General features: G+C 53.8%; 1 protein-coding gene across 2 annotated transcripts in view; it reads right to left on the bottom strand.

Annotated features, from left to right (window-relative positions):
• The window catches only part of WSCD2 (WSC domain containing 2), a 109,444-nt gene extending 87,916 nt beyond the window's left edge, over positions 1–21,528 (bottom strand). For both annotated transcript variants that reach the window (XM_070516218.1, XM_044775736.2), the window contains exon 1: positions 20,979–21,528. The gene's annotated coding sequence lies outside the window, so the exon portion shown is untranslated. The remainder of the gene's footprint in view (positions 1–20,978) is intronic.
• Positions 21,529–22,499: the final 971 nt, after the last annotated feature.

Below are 22,499 nucleotides of genomic sequence, written 5' to 3'. Positions count from 1 at the left end.
TGGCCAACTGCAAATCTTGAGACTTCTCAGCTTCCGTAATTGCATGAGCCAATCCCTTATAATGGATCTCTGTCTCTCTCCGTCTCTCTCTCTCTCTCTCTCTCTCTCTCGGTTCTGTTTTTCCGGAGAATTCTAACTAACGCAATCACTCTGTAGGCAGCAGGCTGGGATTTGGGACGTGTTTGCCATGCAGGCAACATATTTGCCTTTTAACATGGCAATCTAGAATTCTCCACTGCACGGTATACACACACGGTATTCCACGAGGCACTGTTAGGCGGCTCACATATCATCTTCTCTTAAAATGTCAGTAGTTATGTAATTATTTTAATGGGAATAGTTAGAAAAATTACAAGTGAACATCGAACCTTGATTTTACATGTATTAGCACTTAGGATGAAGCTGGTAAAACAGTGGGTTGATGTACGATCCATTTAAATATAAACATGGAGCTCTGGGAAAATTCCTGAAGGTCGATGGAGAAGTGCTGGAGTTTAGGAACATTAATCCAAAAAAGAGACATTACTGGGGGGGATTTGGGATTCCTGGGCATGGCACTGGGAGGATATTTTCCCCGAGAAGATTCCTAGAACCCTTTTGTGATGGGAAGAATAATGACCCCCAAAGATGTCCACGTCCTAATGCCAGAACTTGTGACTCTGCTCGCTTCCAGGCAAAAGGGACTCTGTGGATGTGATTAAGTTAAGGCTCTTGAGATGGGAGGTGATTCTGGAGTATCCAGTGGGCACCAAGTCATCACAAGTGTCCTTCTAAGAGGGAGGAGGAGAGTCAGAGTCAGCGAAGGAGATGTGACAGCAGAAGCAGAGGTCAGAGGGATACGATTGTCAGCTTTGAAGAAGGAAGGGATCACGAGCCAAGGAATGCGGGCAGCTTCTAGGAGCTGGAAAAGGCAGAGAAACGATGTTCCCTGAGCGTCCCAGAGGCACTCAGCCCTGCCAACACTTTGATTTTAGCCCAGTGAGCCCCAGGTTGGACTCTGACCTTCAGAACCGTAAGAGAACAAATGCGTGCTGCTTTACACCGTCAAGTTGGTGGTAATTTGTCACAGCAGCCATGAGAAACTAACAGACCCTTCAACACATCTAAGGGGCCATTTACGCACTCTGAGGACACCCGGGGGCCTTCCACTCTCCCTCCAGGGCCTCGGCCTTCCCTCTTTCAATAACGATGTGGTATTTTCAACTTATCGCGACCACCGTGTGTTGAGCATCATGCTCCACCTAGATGAAGGACAGCCTCCCAGATTCGAGCAGGTGGGAGCATCACCTGTCCTCTGTTTGCCCTCCGCACCCACTTCTCCCCTCCTCCGCCCTGCTGCTCTCTGCCTGGGGGGTGGTCTGCATGGACCACATCAACAGGCTCTCTGGTTCTCAGGCTTCCAGTTGGGTTTGGCCAATAGGAGGGCAGGCAATGGGAAGGTGGGTAGAGAAAGGCCAGGGCATTCCTTTCCTCAGCATCTCTCTCTCCGTGAGGCCACCAGATTGGCTGAGGTGGCCTTCTCCACACAGCTACTTTCTCCAGGTCCCTGTCACTGCTCCTTTGCCTGTTCATGACTAGAGGTGGTAACAGCTCCCCTCTGGTACTAACCCTGGGGTGCTGTGCCGTCCCTTGCGATTTCCCCACATCACATGCTCCATCAATAAACTCTCATCCACTGCTCAATTTGAGTGAGCCATCACTTCTGCCAGGCTCCCGACTGATATTGCAGATGATGCAAACACGACACAGACAAGCTAAGTCACTTGTCCAAGGTCAAGAACCAGGCAGCGGGAGAGCCTGGGTCTGTCCAAAATTCTCGGCCAGAAGTTGCCAAGGTGGCCCATGGGCTGTGGGCTACAAACAGCCAGGGGACAGGCTGTATTTACTTAGTTTTCAATTTGAATTCATTGCCGACAGGTAATAGTTTCGGGCTTTTGAGTACAAACCCAGAGTTCCTGCTTCTCTTAAAACATAAAAAGAAGCCAGCATTGGCCTACGTGTGTTTGTGTGTTAACTCATTTAATCCTTAGAATAACCCCACAAGGTAAGCACTAGCACTAACCCGGTTTTCAATATGGGGAAACTGAGGCACGGAGATTAAATTGCTTGTCTGAGGTCACTCAGCTAGAGAGTGGAGGAACTGGGAGCTGAAGCCAGCTTATCAATCAGCTATGCTGTGATCAGCTATGGTGAACTGAGCCTTCGAGGTGGCATGGGCTTCCCACATAGCCACAGTCTGCCACAAACCCGCCTGACATCACCTGCCTGGCCCCTGAGGACATTCCCATTTCCAACTCCCTCCCTGGGCTCTTCTGTGTCTCCAGGAAGAGACCCCAAGCCCTCCCCTCAGGGCTCCTGGGATGGGCCAGGCTCTTTCCTGGGAGCCATCTTCATCCCAGAGCAGAGCCTGGCCACCCAGAGGGGGGATTTGTCATCGTCCCAAACGCGGCTCACTGTGAAAATGCTCTGCTCACGGCCCAATCATGCAGCATCGGTGCCGCCCCACCCTCGAATCTCTCCAGCCACGTCGTGGATCTCTGATGGCGTCCAGCGCCTGGCTGGAGCCAGTGGGAGCGGGAGGCTCACACCCCCGTGCTCAGGAACACAGAGCCCTTGTTCCCCCCGGCCCCTGCCCCGCCCTGCTCAGGTTGGACCCTTGCCTCGGCTTGCCTGAACGGGGTTCTAACTTTGTCCTTCCTTGGGCATGGTCCCTTATCAGCCCGCCAGTGGGGAAAACAAGCCACGCAGAGGCATCTTCTGAAACCATCTCTGAAATCAGAGTCGGCTGGGCCGCCTTCTCCCAGTGCATCACCTTTGGAACGGGCAGTTCTGCTGGGTTTTGTTCCCTCTCTTTCTCCTCTTCACTCTTCCTCCGGTTTCTGCCTCTGAGCCTCCCAGGGGAGGAGAGTCCAGCTAAACGCCCTCATTGTGAGCTTTCTGAAGTGCCCCAGACGCCTTGAGATGGGTCCAGAGGGGCAGTGAGGCCTGTGAAAGGGGATCGATGGCCTTCTTGTTGCAGAGCAGCTCCCCCCACGTCTGGCCCCCGTGTGGCCAGGGAGAGGGCCGGGAGAGAGTGAAGGAAACTACTGCCAAGTACTGGCTGGACCTCAGGGGAGGCAACGCAATTTCTAGAGCAAAAGATGAGAAGTGTTATCTGGCCGAAGAGAGCAATTAATTGGCCATTAGCCTGTGGAGTAGGTTTTCATTTCCCAAACTCTCAGAGATTAGAGAGGGAACTGGATTAGTCCCAGGGAGTGCCTCAGTGGAGTCCCCAGCGAGCGTGTGGTCACTAAATATTGACGTGGTGCCTCTGTGTGCAAGGCATTCTGGGAGACGTCTGGGAGGGCCGCGTGCGGGTGCACCTGGCAGAGACAGAGCGAGGCCCAACTCGGATCCTGACTTTGTTTCTAACTGGCCATGTACCTTTGCAAGTCCCTTTCCCTCCGGGCATAAACTGAGAGGGGGGTCCGGACGATCTTAGCTCGTCCGCCTCTGACCAAGAAACTCTAATGAAGCATCCGGCAAAAGGATGGTGGTGACGGTAGCGCGACACCGTGAATGTATATAATACACCGAACTGTACTTGGAAAAATGGACAAGATGGCAAATTGTATATGTATTTTACCAAGATTTAAAAAATTGGAAAAAAGGGGCAAAAATGAAAAAAATGGATTAACTATTATGTGAATAACACTACAGAAAAAAGGTGGCAGATAAATATGACAGTGCCTGCCTGAAAGGGAGCATTTTACCCCAGGGAGGAGAGGGTTTTTTTAGTTCCAAGGGCATACAAACTACATCCAGAGGACCACATCTCAGATCTGGATGCCTGTGCTTGTAGATAACGTAATGAAGTTTTGTTGGAATGTGAAAGAAAGAAAGAGAGAGAGACAGAGAGAAAGAGCGAGAGAAACAGGAAGGAAGGAAGGAAAGAAGGAAGAAAGGAAGAAAGAAAGAAAAAGAAACTCTATTCGGGAGTGTGTGTGGCAAATGGGGGCCATTTTGCCTCCTGGGGACATTTTTGGTTGTCATAATTATGGGGTGGGTGTTCCTGGCACTGGGTGCTGCTCAACATCCTACGGCACACAGGACAGCCCCCAAGACAAAGAATTATCAGCCCCAAACACCAACAGAGCCAAGGCGGGGAAACCCCACTGTGGAAGGTAGGTCAGAAGTCAGACCAGGAGATCAAGCGGGGGGACCTCGTTGGAGCGAGAATCCGGGGAGCTGGCACGTGAAGACAGCGGAGGACAGTCAGGGGAGCTCTGAAGGATGACAACACCGGGTCCCAGCGGAGCAGAAGCTGGGCCCTGGGGGTGGGGGAGTGGAGGAGCAGCCAGCGCGGGCCCCTGAGTCTAGGGAGAAATTCGGGTCAAAGGAGGATCGGAGAGGCAGGCACGGAGGGGCAGACGGCAGACCTTGCGGCGGCTGCACTGGGAGGCTGCTGCACGGCTCCGACAAAGGCCTTTTCTTCCAGAGCCTCTCAGGGAGGTCTGCCCGGAGGCCCTGCTCGGCCTGGCCGCACGCGGCCGCAGACGCCACCCACCCTGGGCTGGGGCCTGACTTCTACAGGGGCTCTTCACGTGTTGCTTCTGAACCCGGGTCAGGAAGGGGATGGCAGAGCGTCAAAGGGAAGCCCGAAGCAAGGACCCAATTCCCAAGCATGTTCTGAGCACCTGCTGCATACCAGGGCCCGGCTGCCTCCCTCCTGCCTCACCTCCTGCCCCTCCACTTTGGCTTCTGAGCTCTGGCCAGACCAGAACCCGACATGGTTCTGCAATATTCCCTCCCCCGTCTGTGGGAGGCTTTCCTCAAGCCCCTCCTTTGCCCTGGAACACTCTCTGCCCCGTTCCTTTGCTTGGTGCCCTCCCACTAATCATTCCCATCCCGGCCCCCACGTCTCTTCCTTGGAGAGACCCTCTTGACTCCTTGAAACAGAGTCTCCTTCCTTTACAATGATCATACACCAGCCTGTCCCACTGGAAAAATTCATTATGCTTCCCTGAAAGAATTTGTTGAAAATCTGGCCAGAGGAGAAGGAGAGAGGGTGGCTAAGAGCACAGCCTTTGGCTTCGGACAAACCCAGGTTGAAACGCTGGCTCTGCCCCCCAAAGCATGACCCTGAGCAGACCAATTCACCTCTCGGGGCCTCAGTTTTCCCGTCTGTAAAATGGGGGCAATCATAGGACCACCCTCATAAGGTTGTTGCGAGGATTAAATGAGCTTCCTTGCAACATCCTTGCATCATCCTTGCAACATGCCCAGCCCTTTATTAATAAATAATCCTTCATTATTATTATTACCATCCTTAGGGGAGTGTTTAAGAACAAAAACTCTTGGGCTGGGTGGCCTGGGTCCAAACCACAGTTCCACCATGTGCCATGTATGGAACTTGGTCAAATTGCTTGACCTCCATGAGCCTCCACGGCCTTGTCTGTGAAACGAGAGCAATAGTAGCTCATACCTCCTGGGGTTGCTGAGCATTACATGAGCTGATGTCTACCCACGCTGAGGACAGCGCCCGGCACACAGTAGGTGCCCAGTAAAGAATTTTTCACTAAATTTCTACATAAGGAGTACACAGCCAAACAGGGAGGTCACATAATGGCAACACTGTCCTGTTGGGGTTATACCCGCCCATTCTCGGCCCAGTCCCTGTCCCTGCCACGGGCCTGGGAGATCACCATTGACGAGAAGGAGGGTTCACATGGCCGGGGGCTTTGTGAATTTCCCAGGGGCCCCCGCAGGACACTTAAGTGCAGCCTTCCATAGTTAACGTGTCAGCGGGAATCCTGTGATCATTTCTCCTCTGCAGACAAAAGGGAAAGGAAAGACCCTTTGGGGTGGTGCCATGATCTGAAGTGGGGGAGAGGCTTGTGCCCCCTTGTCCCCTGCTTAGAAGTCGGCCTCAGACTCCTGAGTCAGACAGGCTTGATCTACTCCTGGCTGTGTGACTCTGGGCAACTCACTCTACCTCTCTGATCTCAGAGTCCTCATTTGTAAAAATGGGATGATAATAGTAGCCTCATGATGTTGTCAGAGGCTTCAACAAGGTGATCCATCCAAAGCACGGTGCCTGGCAAGCAGTCCTTGCGATGATGTGACAGTGTCTGACACTTGAAAAGACTCTGAACTTGGTATCTAGCCTAGCTTTACCACTCATTCCTGCCAGATTTTACTCACATCACTTAACCTCTCGGCCCCCACCCCCGTTCCCTACTCCCCATCCCCCATCATATGATGACATAGGCGCCCTGGAGAGGATAACGAAGAGGACGTTTGTTACATTGTTGTCATAACAAATAGAATGGTAGCTCTATTTATCGATTGGTTCTCTCAGTTAACTATTTCCCAACTTCCCTTCCACTCTGCCCGCCCGGGCCCCCACCACGCTCACACATTGTCAACAAGGATTCAGGGAGCCCCACTTTGAGCCAGGCTTTACACTCCCCATTCTGGGGGACAATGGTGAGTGACACAGTGACACAAACAGGAACCCCAGCCCTCAGGGAGCTTACATTCTACGGCAGTTGTTCCCAGCGGGGGGCGATTTTGCCCCTTTCTGTTCCTGGGGACACTTGCCAACGTCTGGGGACATTGCTTTTGCTTGTCACAACCTGGGGAGGGGACGCTACTGGCATCTAGCGGGTGGAGGCCAGGGATGCTGCTCCACACCCTACAGCACCCAGGACGGCCCCCACCGCACAGAATTACCTGGTCCAAAACGTCAGTAGCGCCGAGGTTGGAAAACCCTGTTCTAGAGGGAAGAGGCAGAAAGTAAGCAAAATAAATAAGTCCGTCACACGGTGGCCTGGAGCGTGCAGAAAGGCAGACAGGAGGGGGCAGGAGATGCCCGGAATGGGGATGGAGGTGGTGAGCAGGGCTGCATTTATGGAGGATCTTCCGTGGGGTGGGAGAGGAAGCAAGGAGTCCAAGACGACTCCGAGGCTTCTGGCCTGAGCATCGGGAGAGATTAAGGAGCAGCCCTACCGACTGTCTCTCTACACCCACTCTTAACTCTCCCTCCACTGGCAACCTCGCCTCCACTCTCTGCCCAGCAGCCAGGGCCATCTGCAAATGGGAACTTGGTGCCTCCATCTCACTTCTCTAACCCCCCAGGGCTCCCAAATGCACCCCAACCCCGACTCGAAAGGTCTACCATGACATGACGCCTCCAAGTCCCCCAGCCCCCGCCCCAACCCCACTCCCCCTCCCCCTGATGCACTTCCTCCAAGATGCTGGGCTCTCGCCTCTCTCCCATCAGGAGCACTGTCTTCCTCCCCCACCTCCTTCACTTCCACTTGACCCTACTCCTCTAGAAGGGCTCCGCTCAGATGCCGCCTCCTCCAGGAAGCCTTCCTGGACACCCTCCTCTGGGCTTTCACAGGGCCCTGTGCTTCCTCCACCACAGCGCTGAGCTGCTGGTTTGTAATGTCCAACCTCCTCCCCCGGGCTGTGAGCTCTGTGAGGGGGAGCAGCAGAAGCATCTAGTTCACCATGGACCAATCGTCCAGGTTTGCCTGGGACCCAGGGGCTCCCAGGATGCTCTGACTTTCAGCACTAAGTCTGGGAGGATCCCAGGCTAAGCAAAACCAGTCGGTCACGCTAATTGCATCCCTCATGTTTGGCAGAGTCTAGACCAAGGTAAGTTCAATTCGTGTTTGTTGAATGAATGCTGAGTAGGAGATTTACAAACGTTTCCTAGATGGATGGATGAAGCTCATCATTGAGGAGTTAATAATCCAGAATTATTAGCCAGACTTCTGGAAGCCTCTGGAAGCCCTGGACCACGGTCCAAGCTTCAAGCTTCAAGGACCGATAGAAATCACAGTGTTTCTGCTCTCCCGCTAAGGGCCCAGGTTCAAGGGCAGGTCTGGGCCCACCCTCCTGCCTGCACAGAAACGGAGGTCGCGGTGGTGGGCCAGAGACCTCATTCTCCTGGACCGAGAGGGCAGCCCACCCCGGGCCTGGGGCTCACTGCCCCGCCTCAGAGCCCTGTGTCCTTATCCTCACCCCCTGCCCAGCCCTGTCACCTGAGCCTCCATAGAGGACAGCTTATCTCCTTGTCTGTCGGCAGCCTGCAAAATGAGAAACTTGAAAACGCTTCTGGGGTTTTATTTTTCTCTTTCTTTCGTATTTTCTTTTTTCTTTTTTCTGGGGCAATTGACCCTCCACCCTTATCCGGTTCTGATAAAAGGGGCTAATTGTGTCCTCTGGCCGGGTGGCCTCTGTGCCAAGACAAAAGCTGCGTGGGTTGTTTTTGCTCATGTAAATTTGGAACCCTGGGGGCTCACAGGACAGAGGGGCGCAACCCCCTCAAAAGCGACTTCTTGCACTAGAAGGACAGAAAGGCTTGGCCTAAGACAGGATGGCGGGGACGTTCTCTGCGCATAAGGCTGAAGCATTATGGTCCAGGTGGGGTCCCCCTGCTTAAGTATCTGGGGGGACATAGGATCTTTTCAGGGGGCCCATGACCCCTGCACAGAAGAAAACACAAACAAAGATGTACAACTTGATGAAGAATTACACAATGAACACACACTCACCTTCCAGAGCAAGAAATCAAACATAGCCAGCACCCCAAAGGCCCTTCTGTGCTCTTTCCCCACCCGAGGAAACCTCCACTCTGACTATTATGGTCATTTCCTCCTTGTTTTTCTTTATAATGTCTCGACCTAAGTGTACAGGCATCCTTAAACACTACAGTTGAGTTTGCCTTCTATTTCAAACTTTTTTAAAAACTTTTTTTTTGGTGAGGAAGATTGGCCTTGAGTAACACCTGTGCCGATCTTCCTCTATTTTATATGTGGGACGCCTCCAAAACATGGCTGATGAGTTGTGTGTAGGTCCACACCCAGGATCCGAACCAGCAAACCCCGGGCCGCTGAAGTGGAGTGTGCAAACTTAACAACTATGCCACTGGGCCAGCCCCTATTTCAAACTTTTTATAAATAGAATTATATAGTACACACTGTTTTGTGTCTGCCCTATCCACCGTTGTGCAGCACGCAGCTGTACTTGTTCATTTCACTGCCGCGTACTACCCCATGGGGTGCCGGAACCTCGCTTTACTCGTCTCTTCTCCCATAATGGACATTTGGGTAGTTTCTGGTTTTTCACGATTATGATTATTACAGATAAAAAAAGCATTTATATCCTCCTTTCTGTTGAGTCGATATCTCAAAGTGGAATCGCAGATTAAGGGATGTATCGTGGCACTTTAGTCAATAGTTTTTCAAAGCACTTGCACCAACCCACACTCCCGCCAGGGCCTCAGTCCTCCTCTTAAATTTCAGTTAATAACCACAAATCTTTGCTTTGTGCACGCGGTAGGAGTGTGAGCCTAGCAAGGCTGCTAAACCCTGAACCCCCAAAGTGACACAAAGGCGATGCAGATCAATTAATACCACACAGCACTCTCTTTACAAACCCTGAAGGAATGGTAAGGAGCTTGGCGAGCACATGGCAGGGGAGACTGACCTGGTTCAGGGGAGCCCCGGAGGAATTCTCAGAAGTGAGTCTTCACCCAAGACCTGAAGGAGAAGCTGCAATTAACCCCATGAAGGGGGGGGAGGTAGAAATGAAAGCATGCCGGGTGGATGGTACAGCAAGTGCAAAGGCCCTGAGGTGGAAGGGAGCAAGTGAGTTTAAGGAGCTGGGGGAAAAAGGCCCAGAGAGGTCAGGGAATTCTCCTGAGGTGAATCAGCAAGTTAGTAGCAGAGCAGTCTGGACTCCACTGCTAAGGGGCGTCCTTGGTGCCGGTGGGTTTGTATGAACGCAATGGATTCCCTTAGAAGGCAGGGGCTGTGGATTCCTTCAGGCAGACTAGAGTTCAAACCTCAGCTTTGCCACTGTGTGACCTCAGCAGACCCCTTCGCTGCTCAGAGCCTCGGTTTCCTCATCTGCAAAACCGAGGACAGTGATGGCAAAGCCACCAGCCCCAGGGCTGCTGTGAGCAGAAAAGGGGGCTGTGTTCGGGAAGGGCCCGGCACAGAATGAGCGCTCAGTATGTACAGGAGCACGACCATCTTTCTCCCTCTCCCCAGGCTGCCAGGGCTGGAGTTTCACAGGAGGAGCCAACCTTTGTCGAGTACCTACTATGTGCCCGACACCTCCTTAGGTGGCAGGAGCTATGAGGATCCCCATGCTGCAGATGAGAAAACTGAGGCTCAGAGAAGTGAAGTGACTTGTCCTCAGCCACACAGCAGACAGCGGGAGAGCCGGGATTGAACCCTCCCTCACCTGGAGGGACGGTGGCTGGATCATCTGTCAGCCTCTGCAGAGGAAGTCTTATCCCACGAAATCAGTAGCGTGAAGCAGAAATCAGAGGGAACATTAATAATCTCAGGCAGCAAATGAACTGCTTCTAACAGGCCGCTCTCACTGACTCCCATCCTCGGGGCCTGTTACAAATGGCACAGCTCAGAGTGACAAGGTGCTCCCCGGGCTGTCCAAGGAGAGGCTGGAGGCACACAGCACGTGCCCCAGGTTTCTGGAACAATGGGCCAGTGCGTCTTCCGAGGTCACCCACAGCACGAGCTCAGACAGAACGGGCTCGGTGTCCCCCTTACTGGGGAGACTTGACTCTACATGCTTGTTGGGTCTGTCCTGGGTTTGACAATGGCTTGAATTGGTGGCCAACACTTACAATCAGGTGGATTTTGCACAAAACCCTAGAATTCTCTTGGGAAAAAAATTGAGAGATGTGGCCACGCAGGGCTCACAGTCGGTGACAGCGGGCAGAGGCTGGGAGCAAACGCCCCCGGAGACGGGGCACTTAGTCCTCCCTCAGCTCTGTCTCCCTCCCACTGGACCGCCTGCCCCTGGAGGCATCCGGATTTGCAATTCATCCCTGCAGCCTTTGAGCCATCACGGCTTTCAGCTGGTGGAGGGTCACCGGAGGTGGGGCTTGTGGGGACAGCGGCTTTTGGGGACCAAAGGGAGGGGAAGTGACAGGTCCAAGGCTAACAGAGGTCAGTGGGATGTCCAGGCTGAGTCTTCTGGTCATGGGTGTCTCCCTACGCCCTGAATACCTGCAGAGCCCATGCCTGGTCTGTATAACTGGCCATGCCAATAATCATCCTCATCGTAGTAGTGGTAATAATAACTAGACTTCCTGAGCGCTTGGCTGCTGGGGTTGGTGCTTGGGGCCCTGCATGCTTGATCTCATGTCATCCTCCCAAAAACGCGAGCTGAGGACTAGACGGCCTGTCGATTGGACATTTGGGTCTGACCAGCATTCACGCCCCCTTCTTCAGGTAACTGGGTCTTGGTTTTCCTTTGGGGACCCATTCCTCTCCCACTATTGGTCTTTGTGGCTCAAGAAGGCAGCAAACAGGGATTCACCTCTACAAGGCTCCAGGGTTGGTCACATGACCCAGATCTGGCCAAACAGCCTAGTCATTTCCCTGGCCATGATGTTTGGTTCCAGGAGGCCCCAGGTCTCAATTCTAGGACTTGCTGGAACTGAGGTTGCAGCTGGCACACTGTAAGCGTGGAGCCACTGAAGGACATTTGTGCCCAGAAGAAGGGAGCCAGGCCAGCCTGAGAAGGAAGTCCACACAGAGAAAAGCAGAGTCAAAGGGCTGTGAAAGAGGGAGAAAGAAGGAGAGGGAGAGCAAGCTGTAACATTGTTAAGCTCCTGGATCCAGCCAAGCCTGAAGCTAGATTGCTAGGTACCTGTGCCAATAATATTCCCTTTTATGCCTGAGAATAAGAGTGTAATGATATTTAAGTTGGATTTTCTGTCTCTTACAGCCAAAAGAATCCTGCTCAATATAAATACTATCATTATTTCCATTTTACGTGAATAATCGGAGGCTAAGGGATTGCAGTAAATTACCCAAGGCCACACAGCTGTGAATTGGTAACACTTGGACTTGAGCAAGATTTGCCCTAAACCTAAGGCTGTTAGGTCAGAAATCCTAGCCTCTTATAGGGCTGTCCCTCTGCCTCCAGGAGCTGAGAGCTGGGGACTTTGGAAACAGCACATACTTGGAGCGGCTGGTACCATCGTGGTGCGTTGCGAGGACAGGAAGAGGAGAGAGGAGGCTGCACCGAGATGAAAAATATGTAATAATTATTTAAATCAGTTCAGATGCCATAAGGAGAAAAATCAAAGCTTTCAGTGGCATTTCCCCAGTGCCATTTTCAATTCTATCTTATCAAAATACGGCTGGAATTTGTTTTTCAAAAGGAAAAAACGTTTTTAATTAAAAAAAATTTCTCTAATAAAAGTTAAAATAGCTCACAAGCCATCAGGTGACAATGGAAGGAAAACAGGGGCATTTTAGCAACTTAAAGCAGATTAAAAAACTAATTTGTTGATCGTTTTCCCAAAGCTCACCTCTCCCTTGGAAGGCTGGGTGTTTTGCATAATGAGGCTGAAATCCTGAAATCGCTGCTGTCTGCTCAGCTCCCTCTTTGTTGGGGTTTCAATGGGTTCCCACCTCACGTAGGGGCATGGTTTCTTCTTGTTGCTCTGGCCAGGGTTTAACGGAATCATTTCATCCCCTGTACTTAAAATCTTTGCAAGCATCCCACTGCTGGAAAGATGAACAGCAGAACACTTACAGCCTGGGGAAATGAGGCACAGGGAGCTCAGGCAACTCGCCGAGGATGCCCCAGTCTGTAAGTGACAGAGCTGAGATCTGAACACGAGCCTGTTCAACTCCAAAACCACAATCTCAGTCCCCACTCCTGAATCGGACCAGAGTTAGACAGGCTACCCCCGTTCCTGCCCAGCTACTGCACAGGTATGAAGACGCTGCTGTCCTTCTTTGAGGCTGTGGCATCTGCTGCAGGCTGGCTCATCGCCCAGCTCCCTCCCAAAGCCGTGTCCTGGTGGCGGGCCTTCCTGCATGCAAGCCACTGGACAGTAAGAGCCCCACTTCTTAGAGCTCTCTCCGGCCTGGTTTCTGCAGATGACCGGCTCCCACGCAACATGTGAAAGATGGAAGCAAACGTCACGAGCCAGACGCCAAGCACAGACAGCGGTGTTTTTGTTTTCATCAGCAGCTTTAGCTCATTTGCAACTGTCCCCATTCTACAGAGGAGAACACTGAGCTCAGAGGTTGAGCCACTGCATGTTGTTAAGTGGCTGAGATCCCAGCCCAGACGTGTCTGATTCAAAAAATGTTTATTTCTTGAGTGCCTGCCACGCTCCAGACACTATTCTAAGCCCAGTAAAATGTCACTTACTCATGCTGTGAAAAATGAAGAGTTCCACGTAAGTCAATTTTCCAGACACCCAGGACATCATACACGGAAACACTTATCAGTTTAACCATGGGATCAAAATATTTTATACAATGAATTACTCTTTGCCCTTTGCCCCGTCCACTGAATGTGGTTTAACTGTTTCTTAGGGCTGTCACAGAAGCCAGCAACATTTTTGCGCTTCTAGAATACTGTGCGTTGTATGACACTGTTCTGCGATTGGTGGCATTGCTCTGTAACATTGGGATGCGCACAAGCTGCCGAGATGAGGGGGTCATTTGACCCCTGCACTGAATTCCCCCTGGCTGTGTGTCTTTCGTTTCCACGCTTCTTATTTTTATAATCTCTTCATCTGTACCGTCGTGCTCAGGCTGTCGGCTGTCTCTTCTAGCTGCTGTCACTGTGATTTCCTTACCATCCTACACACTTCTAATTGGCTCCTTGTATAATCAGGGCACTGAGCTCATCAGAATGTGTGCAAAGTAAGAGTTAACAGGCTCTGAGTGAAAAAAATGTCGGCTCTTTTCTGAGACGGACGCTGTGGAAATTCATGGGGACCACTTTCTTTTTCTTCCTTTTATATAGTTGAGTCAACAGGAGAAACGGCCTACAGTTATTATGGTGAGACCCCTAAGAGCTTTGTGAAAACGAAAGCAGGTCTGACTGTTCGGAGAGTCTCAATTTTCTCCTTGTCCCACAAGGTAGGCATTCGAACTGCAAAGATCCTGGGCACCGGCTTCTCGATGGACACTCTGTGGGGGAGAAACCGGGGCTCGCCTTGGGGACAACCTAAGACAGGGAGAAATACGAGTGATCTGCTGTCTCCAGAAACTTCCACACAGCTCATCACGGCAAATGTCGTGTGGCCCCAGCTTCCTGGAGGCCCAAGGACTTTCCACGAACTTGCAAAGCCAAAGCCTGGTGCACACACAGCCCTGATGCCCCAGACCTGCCTGAGTCGTCTGCCGGTCACTGGCCTAGAGGGGGCTTCTCCAGCCATCTGTGGCCACTGCTGCCCATATAGATGCACCTTGCTGACAGACCCACGTTTGCCATGGTTAGGCCTGTGAGGATGGACCCTGCCTGGCCCGTGTCACCCCCACATTAACAAATAAGAGGGAGAGGTGGGAACCTTCCTTGCAGGGGTCTCTAAAATACCTCCTCACCTCCACCTGGGAACGACAGCAGCGACCCAGCAGTGGGGGCAGGCAGGAGGGAGGCGTGGCCGAGCACATAGGCTTTGGGACCATAAAAGGCCAGATGGGAAAAGCCCTCTGCGATTATACACAACTCCTCTCCCACTCTACAGATGGGGAAACTGAGGCCTTGAGAGGGGAAGAGACTAGCCCAAGGCCACTGAGCTGATGGGTGGCAGAGCGGGGACCCAGATCTCTCCGCGTCCCGTCCAGGGGCTCTTCCCCTCACCCCGCCTTCGCACAACACAGAGAATTGAAAGGAATCAGCGAACAGTACGATATTTGAGAACTGAGCTAGAAACGTGAGCATCTGGACCCGAGAAGCGTGCTGGGGTGGGCCCTCCTGCCACCTGGGACTCCAGGATGCACGCGTTGGGGTTGGGGCTGGAGGGGGACACAGCTGCCATCCCCGATTTCCACGCACTAAGACACGGTCCCCTGCCTCCCCCTGGCTGGGTGGCCTTGGGATGTCTCCTGCCCTCTCTGGGCCTCTGTCTCCTCATCTAAGAATGCTTCCAGCTCCCAAAGTCTCCGGAGTAGCTGCCCCTCTCCTGAGCCTCTGGGTGCCTCACCTGCAATGGATGGATGCCCCACGTCACCTGTGCCACCGTGACTCAGCCAAGGGCACTGAATTCTTGTCTCATCTCTCTCCACTGAGGCTCTGACCCTGGCCAGGCTTTTTAGCTCAGAGGTCAGCAACTTTTTTCAATAAGAGACCAGACAGTAAATCTTCAGGCCCTATGGACACTGTCGCAACTACTCAACCCTGCAGTTGTAGCTCGAAAGCAGCCAGAGACAATATGTAAGTGAATGGGTGTGGCCCTGTTCCAATAAAACTTTATTGACAAAAGCAGGCAGGGGGCGGGACTCGGCCTGTGGACCGCAGTTTACCAGGCCCCATTCCATCATTCACGATATATATCGCTCCAGGCTGGGTTCGACACCTCCTCCGGAAGCAGGATGGCTATCACCTATCTGGGGTCCCGTGGCCTCTGGTTTCTTCCATCTCCGCGTTGCTCTGGCTGCAACAGTCAACTATTTCCTCTGTCAGAAGGAGGAGGACAAAGGACAGGAGGAAGGAGTGCTGCTGTTTGTGGTGGCTTCCAATGAGCCGGGCACCGTGCAAAGGGCTCTGTCAACAGGACCTCACTGTACTCATAACCACCCCGGGTGGGGCTTGGGGCTGGAGCTGGACCCTGGGCTCTCCTGCTTCCTCTCCAGACTGTAAGCGCCTTGAGGATGAGCTGGGGTCCCTCATCAATGTATCTTCAGTGCCCAGCACAGAGGATGCCACTTAGAAGATTCTTGGCAAATATGGACCAGCAGCAGACACTGATGCCGAATGAATGAATGAATGAATGAATGAAAAGCAAACCTGCCCCCCCATCCAAAAAGACACTCACACTTCCGTGACATGATTCATTCTTGCCTACCCAACCTCCAGGTGAGTTAGGGGAAAATGCTGAAACTGTATGCTGTGATGTCAGTTATGTCAAACAGGCCTGCTGGCCTGGGGGAGGCAAAACGACATTGTGGTCAAAAATATGGTCTCTGACATCAGTTGATCTGGGTGTAAATCCCAGGTATGCTCTTCCGGGCTGTGTGACCTGGGCAAGCCAATTCACCTCTCTGAGCCTCACAGATCATAACAGAAGGTGGAAACAGAAACTACCTCCCAGGGTTGTTGTGAGTGATAAATGATACATATAAAGCCCTTGGCATGTGTGTGGTATCTGGTAAGCACTCTGTAAATGTTATTGATGATGATGATGATGATTACTGTTGATGCTGGGATGAGCAAAACGCAAGGTAGGAATGGGATAGTGACGATAAGAAGTACAGGTGCTCATTATGTATGTCTGAATGAGAACCAGGGATCAAACAAGAGAAGGAAATACAGACTGCTGGGAACTGCGTCCGTGAGCTGTAATCACAATATTGTTGCCTAACAAACAGCCACAAGACCCCAGGAATTGCAATGAGGAGCATTTACTCAGCTAACCTGTTTCTGACCAGCTGGAGCTTGGCTGAGCGAGCCTCTTCTCTGAGGTGTGGGCTCAGGGAGGCTCGATATATGCTCGTTCTGGGGCCAGGCTGAGGGGGAGCGGCTACCCCAGGGGTGCTCGTCTCGCAGCCAGGGCAGAAACATGCCAGGCTCTCTAAGGCCTCGGCTTGGAATGGACACACTGTCACTTCCACCTCACCCTGATGGCCAAAGCTAGCCACACGCAAAGTGAAGGAGCAGGGGCATAAACCCCGCCTGCCCCCTGAGTGGGCAGAGCAGCAAAGTTGAGCGGCTCAGGTGTGGAGATGGGGAGGAGGGAGGAACTGGGGCCAGAGATGCCTCCACCCTGATAAACAAAGGCCAGCCAGGCCTCAGAAAGGGGCCCCGTCCCGGCCCTCCTCACCCTCTGCCCGGGTCTCATGAAATCTGGAAGAGCCCCTGAGCGGTAACATTCGCAGTCGGGGGAGACCCAGTCCCCAGCTCCCGACATCTGGACCTGCTCGGGGGAGCCATTAATCTTGGGCAATTTCTTTCCTCACTTGATTTGTTTATTTAAGGAAAACAAGTCGCTCCTAATTAGAAACACTGCTGTCGAGATGTTCGGCGCATCCTAGGCTGCCTATTTTCAGACCTTCTGCCTAAAATTATACCTGCGCTCTTAACATCTGTGAGTTTGTTCAGCAACTGTCCTGAGCGCAGGCTTCTGGTGAGAGAGACGCAGGCTGTTGCGAGGCCAAGGGAGCCTGGGGTGGAAGCGAACATGGGCTTCCGGGCAAAGGCACTTGGGAAGACGAACACGCACCACCCCGACACCCTGCTCAGAGCCGGCCTGGATCGCTGGGCTACCACGTGGAAGATGCACAGCACGAGCACAGTCCAGCCCTGAAGAGCAGGCAGGAGAGGAGTTTAAAGGTTCAGAGACATCTTTTGCTTGGAAGATATCAGCTGTGTTTACAGCCACACACACCCCTCCACATCCTCATGGACACTCAGACACACTGGCAGAGATGCACACGCTCAGAAACACACACGTGCTATCCACGAGATACACACCAAAGTTACACGGCCCTACAGACAGGCCAACACACTCAGACTCACACCTCGTACACCCAGAGACGTGCAAGGAGATGCAACACAACACCCCAGGGACACACATTCAGAAACTTATTCCTCCACAGGAGACATGCACATGTTACACTTTAAGCTCCAGAAACACACAGAGACATTCACACGCACACTGAGACACGCTTAAATGGTCACTGCAGGCAGCACAGCAGATACCAACACTCGCAAACACACAAATACACAGAGAGATACAATCAAGCGTGCAATGCTACACACAGGCACACATCCTCAGAAACATGTGTACACACAGAGATGCACAGTTTACCCGGCAATACACACAGATACACACCCACAGCAACACACATATACACAGAGACACAATCCAATGCACCCTCTTGTCACAGACACACACGCTCAGAAACTCACACATAGACACAGACACTCACAGAGGTTACACCACAACAGACAGGTGCGCTCACATACACACACACAGAGAAAGCAAGTGTGCGATGCTGTACACACACATGCGCATAGAGACACACACATGAGTACACTGAAAACCATGTAGATAGATGCCTGTAAGCATAGACCACAAGCTCACGGTCTGTGAGCACACACACGTGTATACTTACACACATGCAGGCACTCACAAACGGCCACAAAGACGTGCAAACAGCACATACACCTCCCAAAGCATGCACGGGCTTCTCGAACACAGGTGTTACTGCACAGACCCTCCCAGCACACGCGTGTGTCCATGCAGCCAAGCACCTGTTGGTCACAGGCACACCTCCAACTCACACACACACAACTGCTTAACACTCACAAGCAAATACAACGACCCACACTCACACTGACACACAGGCACACCTTCTCTTGCAGATACGCACACACACACGCTCACAAATCCACGGACACACAATCTCACAAGTGCACACCCATACTGACACTATTCTAACCTGTGTGCACACACCCTGTAGGTTTCCACGTAAGTCCTACTCCCATGAGCACATGTGCACAGACATACACGAGAATGTATACAGCTGCACGCATTCATACACATGATGTGCACAGACACACACACCCCACTCCAACAGGAAGGCAGATTGCTCCCTTTCGGAGTCCCGAAGTCAAGCCCACAGACTGAGCTGGGACCTGGTGGAATTGCTCCTGCCCCAGGCCCTCCTGCGTGCCCACGACCTCGCTCCACGTCAGCCAAAGTGAGGGCCGCCTTCTGCATCGAGGTTTCAGCATGGACCCAGGGAACCCTAGTTTGGGAAGGGACATAGATGTCCCAAGCCTCGAACCACTCAGAAAGAAATAAGACTGAGCAATCTACCACCTCCCTCCCCACACACATGCAAGACACTTTCCCCAGCGTGGCAGTTCCTGCAAGGATCAGCGGCCTCTCCTGCACGGACGTCCTCAACAGAGCGCCCAACACCCAGACAGCCTGGGTCCCTACACAGCTGCAAAGTTGAAGCTGTGGAGATGGCTCACCTCCGCCTCCCGTTGTCATGGCGACACAGCAGCTGGATGCATCCAGGCTTCCCACATGGCCCTGGGCTCCCCACTGGGAGCTGCTGGTCCAGCAGGGCTTTCATGAGGAAGCAGCGAGGAGCGGGGGCTGCAGGTGTCAGGGGATTGAGCCATCAAGGCCCTGCCCCCAACTCAAAGATCTCCTGGCGCTCAGGCGGGACAGGGCCAGCCTCCCTGGGGAACACAGCACTCGGATGCCCACACACAAGGTCCCCAAACAGACAGCCCTGCTGCTGGGTCTGCGGAGGTCCAGTCTTGACTAGATACACTGAGCGCTTTCCGTGCCCCATCTCCGCTAGTCCCCAACACCCTTCTGAAGTGGGAACCATGAACTCCCCATCTTACAGTGGGGGGACCGAGGTGTGCAGGGTGAAGTGACTGGTCATATTCAGATGCCTCTGAGTCTTAGGTCTCTTGAACAGTAAATTACATCACCTCCTGGGAATTTGAAAATCTCATCAGAGCCTTAGAGTGTCTGAACCCGGGGCCTCTGAGGATACATGAAATCTCTTCATTTTACAGAAACAGCAACTGGGCCTAGAGAGGTCTAGCGATTTGCCCAAAGTCACACAGCAAATTGAAGGCAGACTTGAAGGGCACCCTCCTGACCCAGAGATGCGGTTTCCCTAGGATGTCAAGCACTGGCCGCTAACATCCTGGAGGACTCCTCGGGTCTCCACAGCCTGGGGAAGCAGCTCCTAACCTGGCTCCAGGTCAAGGTCCCAAGAAAGGGCAGGAAGTCCTCAGGCTCCCACCTTGTGCTTCCACGTGCTAAGAACCTCACAGCAATGCTGTCCCCAGAGGGACACACGGCCCAAGCAGGTGTTACAGGGCCACCTTGGGGTCATGCCAGAAGCCCCTCCACTGCCTGCCTCACTGACCAACCAGTCCATTGAGATGAGTCAGCCCCAGGCTGGAGCCCAGCAAAGAAACAGGATGCCATCTAGGGGGCTGTGACCACAGAGGTGGGTCCAAAATGATCCTCGGGGACCAAGTGGCCTCTTTGCAGCATGCTTTTCATTAGGAGGAAAAATAATCGGGCCACGCTCATGAGCTGTGTGCTGGGCTCGGCAGAGCCCCTAGGGGCCTGGAGTGAGGGGGCCCCCACATCCTCAGACCTGGGCACAAGGATGCTGGGAGCCCCAATCCTGAGGCCCATCCAGCCCCTTTTCTGCACGAAGTTTGTCCCTCCCCAGGCTCCTCTCTGAATGGTCTCATGGAGCAGCCAGGAAACTTCCCCCAAATGGTGTGCTCATCTAAGGAGCTGCCAGGAACTGGAGGTGATCCCCACGTCTCCTGAATCTCTGCTGGGGAGGTGAGCGGCTCCCATGAGGACACTTGGGGCTGCTGGAAAGGCTGGGATGGAGGCGATCTGGTTGAGTTCTCTCCCCCGTCCTTACACACACACACACACACACACACACACACACACACACACACACACACACACACACAGGCCAGAAGGGACATGAGCAAGGCTGCAAAGCCCTGCACACAAAGCCCACGGCCCGGGCAGCCCTGGGTGCTGGCTCCAGGTGATGGGGAACCTCGTTCACACAGTATCACCCCCACAAACACCTTGTAAAGTCAACTTGAAAATAGGACCTTCTCCCTGCGAACTCTGAACTGGCCAAGAAGCGGGGGCTTCACGAATCAAATTAAATGGGCTCTCTGCTTTCCCGGCCCAGCTCAGCCTGACAAGACCCTGAGCGGGATGCCTGAGGAAGGACGCCTGGATGAGCCGGAATGTTCCCCCCTCCGCCAGAGGAGAGAAAGTTTGTCATTTACCCAGAGCTGGGCTGTCCCCACTCGGGGTCCTCTACTTGCCTGGCTCTGGGCGCTGAAGCCGCAGCCTGCAGAGAAGCCGCCGAGGGGCCCCGAACCGTTTCGCAGCCGCCCAGCGCCCCGCTGCCTTGCGGGGCCCTCTCACCAGGTGCAGGCCCCTCAGCCCTTACCTGGGGGGGAGGGTGTCTCAGCCACTTGCGAACTCTGCCCGCGGAGCCCAGCAGGCGCCTGGGGTCTCTCCCTGCGACTCCCGCGTCCCGCTTGGCGCGCCCGCTCCGTGGGCGCCTTCCCAGCTGCCAGCTGCTGCAGTGGCATCAAGGAAAGAGGAGTCTGGATTTCTTTTCTCGCCACCGAGGCTCCTCCAGCCGGGCCGGGGCTATTTCTCCGGGGCTGGTGGTGCCAGGGGCATCCTCCGCGCCTCCAGCGGGAAAGTGGAAGAGTGCGCGTCCTGGATTGCAGCAGCGGCGACAGCGGTGGCCGGGGACGAGGAGGAGGCGGTGGCGACGCCAGCCGGCGAGCCGGGGAGGCAGGCGGAGGCGAGAGGAAGTGGAAGCCGGGCTCCCGCGAGCCTGACGCTCGGGCGGACCGGCGGGCGGGCGGGGCTGCGGGGGCCCCGTGCCGCGGCGAGGCCCCCGCGCAGACCCCCCCGCCCCGGGGATGCCCGGCTCCCGGCGCGCGGGGCGCGGGGCGCGGGCTGCGGCGGGGGCGCGGGCCTCCGGCCACCTCGCTTGTCGCTCGCTCGCTGCGTCCCTCGCTGGCTCGCCCGCCGCCCCGGACTTCACGTCTCCAGCCCCAGCTCCCGCGCCGCTGCCACCGCCACCGCCGCCGCCGCCGCCAGCAGCGCGCTTCTGCCCGGCGCGCTCCTCGCGCGGAGCCACAGCGCTGCCTCCCGCTTAACTCCTTGCGCGCCACCTGGCCCTCCCGCGGCCTCCCCGGGAGCCGGGCGGCCCGGGGGCCAGGCCTGCTGCGGAGGTCGGGTAACGGCCTCCGTCCCCGAGCCTCAGTTGCCTCGTCTGTAAAATGGGCTCGAGAGACCCAAGTCATGGGGTTATTTGGAGAATTAACTGAGATGATTGGCGAAGTGATGCGCTGCCTGTCACTGAGGAAGTGCTCAATACACGGGAGAGTCTTTGTTGTTGCTGCTGATGCTGTTCAAAACGGTTAGCAGGGAGCCTCGCAAATAGCAAACACCCGAAGAAGGGCAGGTTGGCTTTTTGGTAGTCTGTTGTCTTATCAGGCAGTAGGTTTAGGCTGTGTGGCCTCCAGCTGATCACTTCCTCTCTCTGAGCCTGTTTCAGAGATTCCTTCTGGGCTGTGTGACCTTGGTCAAGTCTCGCACTCCTCTGAACCTCTGTATTCTCATCTATAGGGTGGGGATGACAGCTAATGCCCACCTTCAAAGGGTCCCCAGTGGATCTCTGGGGAAGGAGCCCATGTTGTGATGTGGCCTGTGACAAAAGCCACCACTGAGTGGGAGCTGCCTGATCGCAGCTCCCTGGCCGTGTAGCTTCCTAAACATCATCTAATTAAGTCATTCAAACAACCCTAGGAGGCAGCTTGTTCCATCTCCATTTTTCAGTTGAGGGAACTGGGACCAGAGAGGTTAAGAGGCTCACCTGGGTTAGCACAGACGGAAAGGAGCAGAGCTGGGATTTGAATCCTGGACTTGCTGACTCCAAAACCAGTAAGCT

This window comes from Equus asinus, chromosome 8 (assembly GCF_041296235.1).
Source record: "Equus asinus isolate D_3611 breed Donkey chromosome 8, EquAss-T2T_v2, whole genome shotgun sequence".
NCBI lineage: Eukaryota > Metazoa > Chordata > Mammalia > Perissodactyla > Equidae > Equus > Equus asinus.
This window is presented reverse-complemented; position numbering and strand designations above follow the sequence as displayed.